Source organism: Dromaius novaehollandiae, chromosome W (genome assembly GCF_036370855.1).
Source record: "Dromaius novaehollandiae isolate bDroNov1 chromosome W, bDroNov1.hap1, whole genome shotgun sequence".
Taxonomy (NCBI): domain Eukaryota; kingdom Metazoa; phylum Chordata; class Aves; order Casuariiformes; family Dromaiidae; genus Dromaius; species Dromaius novaehollandiae.
The window spans coordinates 5,641,142-5,644,452 of record NC_088130.1 but is presented as its reverse complement, the minus strand read 5'-3'; the positions used below and the strand labels follow the sequence as shown (position 1 = coordinate 5,644,452).

At 49.7% G+C, this 3,311-nt stretch overlaps 1 pseudogene; it reads left to right on the top strand.

Moving 5' to 3' along the window:
• Positions 1 to 488: 488 nt before the first annotated feature.
• On the top strand, positions 489 to 3,105 carry LOC135324333 (vesicle-associated membrane protein-associated protein B/C-like; annotated as a pseudogene).
• Positions 3,106 to 3,311: the final 206 nt, after the last annotated feature.

Genomic DNA, 3,311 nt, shown 5'->3' with positions numbered 1-3,311 from the left:
AGCATAGCAAGAAGAAAACACAGGGACCGGAGGCACCCGCAGCCCCCACAGCACCTCCGTCAAGTGACACGGTGGTGGGGGCAGTGGGTGGACGGGACTCCCCAGGAAACGACCCAGACAATCCATTTGACCCAGGGCCGATCGATCCGGAACAGGAGCCGGACCTCTAGCCGCCTCTTAATGTGCCTTGCTGTGTCCATCTTATGGCCCCTTTGGAACCACCGCCCCCTCAAGAGATGGGGCCGCCAGCGAGTGCGGACTGCCCACAACCCCCCCCCACCACCACTGACCCGGCCTTCTGGGAAGGATCCATCACCCCAGGGCCGCTCGGCAGGGCGTGACTACACCGGCCGGGCATGCCTCCCGCCTTCCTTCTTCCCTCCCTCCTTTCTTTCCTGCCTTCCTTCCCCTCCCGCCCAGCCCTTCCTCTCTCTGCCTGGTGCCGCCTCTGCCTGGTGCCACCACCACTGAGCAGCAGGAGGAGGAACATGGCGAAAGCGGAGCAGGCCTCAGCCTCGAACCACAGCACGAGCTCAAATTCAAAGAGCCTTTCACAGATGTTGTCACCGCAAACCTGAAGCTCGGCAATCCTACAGACAGAAATGTGTGCTTCAAAGTTAAGACCACAGCACCACGTAGATACTGTGTAAGACCTAACAGTGCAATTATCGATGCAGGAACACCATTTAATGTTTCTGTGGTGCTACAGCCTTTTGACTATGACCCTAATGAGAAAAGTAAACACAAGTTTATGGCAAAAAAAAAAAAAAAAGGTCTATGCTTGCTCCAGCTGATACTTCAGATATGGAAGCAGTATGGAAAGAGGCAAAACCAAAACTCATGCATTCGAAACTTAGGTGTGTGTTTGAGCTACCAATGGAAAATGATACGCCTTATGACATAGAAATGAAATTGTATCCACAACTGCAACAAAGACAGATTCTTCTGTAATGTCTAAATCAATAAGTCCCTCTTTGGAGACACCCAGCTGTAATTACTGCACGCGTGTCATTAAAATTTAATTATTTAATTTGCTTTGATTTGGCTCTGAACTTTTCTGCGGGAACCTAGGGTCAGGCCCTGTTATGGTGGCCGACAAGCCTAATTTCCATAACAGTTTGGCGAGCCAGGTGGGACCCTAGGCGACCACTGTCGGGGCCTCTCATCTCCAAATGATCATCTGGCGCCATCGGGTGAGTTCACCTGGGATCTTTGGCAACGAGCGGCACCGAAAAGGTGAGTCTTAAATTCCCGCCTAAATTCTAAATTCTGGTCTGGTAACAGTGCACTGTAAGGGGTATGCTGGCTGGCCACCGTAAGGCGTACCAGGGGGATGGGTGCGAGTCCCATCCCCAGGGTTTGAGTGGGCTTTAAGTCCCAGCTTGGTCCGGCCGGAAAGGGGAGTGCGCAGCCTGATCAGCATAAGGCACACTACAAGACTGTAAGACAAGTCTAGAGTCACTGTGACTGGTGTGAGTGTGAACAGTACTGTGTGTGTGAGTGTGTATAGCCTGGGAACCGACCGGGGCGCCCGTCGGCTGATGAAGCCGCCCGCTGCGAAGGGACAGCAGTCCTAGCAGTTAAAGACTCGGGTAGTGTGAGTGCGGTTCCCAGAGAGTGAGAGAAAGAGAGTGTGTGATTAAAAAAAAAAAAAAAAGTTGGTCCAACTATGTCAGGAGGATTGCCCATTCCTGACAAAGGAGGAAAACCCAGCGGAACCCAGCAAGGGACTTTTGATCAGCAGGCTAAATTGTCCCACGATTTCTTTTTCTTTCACTAAAATGCAAAAGCGCTACAAAAAACTTATCACAAGAGACCAGGCCCAAAACATTATTTGAAGTTGCCCTGATTGCCAAAATGTATCCCTGTTACCACCCTACTTAGGGACCAACCCTCGAGGCCTGTAACCCTGCAGTATTTGGCAGACAGACGTTACCCATTATCCTTCATTCGGAAGACTGAAATATGTCCATGTCTCTGTAGATACCTTTTCCCATTACGTTGTCGCTACTGCCTATGCTGGGGGAAAAAAAAAAAAGCTGCGATGTATGTTGTCACTGGCTTGCCTGTTTCGCCAACAATGGTCCCGCATACACTGCACAACGAACGCGGGCATTTCTTCAAACCTGGGGGGGTCACTCATGTGACCGGAATTCCCTATTCCCCAACTGGCCAGGCAATAGTGGAACGTACCCATCGTACTATAAAAAACATGCTTGAAAAACAAAAAAGGGGGAATAGCCCCGGTGCCTCCCCACAAGAGCAGCTGTGGAAAGCCTTATATGTTCTCAACCTCTTAAACCGTTAGACGGACCAAAGTGCAGTTAATAAGCATCTCTCATGCCCTACGTGGCGAGAACAGCCTCGGGTTCACTACAAGAACCTGGAAACGGGTCAATGGAGTGAACCAGTAGACTTAATAACGTGGGGGAAAGGTTATGCTTGTGTCTCCACAGGTAACGGGCCTCGTTGGATGCCTGCACGGCTGATTCGACCTGTTGACGCATCCCTCGAAACACCAAACGAGGACTGAGAGCCCGATAAGATGAGCCCATGTCGGGACATTTTCTGGCAATATCTGCCTGCCTCGTGCAGGGTCAATATTGACTCATAAAAGCTTACTGCAACTACGTGACCTTACTGATAAGTTGTAGATAGAATCAGGGTGGAACCCTTTTGAGGGATAGGACTGGATGTTAGGTTTGGGGTCGTGGGTTAAGAAGGTACTGGTGTGTGGATTGGTAATCTTGCTAAGATTTCTAGCCCTTGCTATCTATCTCCCCTGCTTAATAAGCCTTATGCAGAGAATGACTCGAAGGGCTTTGCATCAAGTACTTGTTGTACAAATACACACTGCACTGGCAATATTTAGTTTAGAAAATAAAAAAGAGGGAGATGGAGGGGCAGACAGCGAGGGATTGGACAAGATAGAGTTAAGGAGCCGAAAGCCTTGGGAGGAATAAATAGCAGTATGTAGATAAGGTAGTAGCTGCACGGGATGAGAAGGAGTGATGATGGGAACATGACCTTCGGGAAAGTACTGATCCGGACTAGAGCTTATATAAAGGACTTGCTTGCTTGAATAAAGTTGATTCTGATCCAGCACATCGGAGTCCGTGAATCAGACCGCAATAGACCACCGCCTCCTTGCACAGGTCAAAGGCTTGCTGCTGCTCTTTAGTCCATTGCCACTGGCTACCCCTTTTTTTGGTCAAACGCTGTAGTGGCCGCATTAAATATGCTAAGTGGGGTATAAAGGTACACCACAACTCCAAAAGGCCCCCAAAAGCTTGTAGTTGTTTTACAGCAGT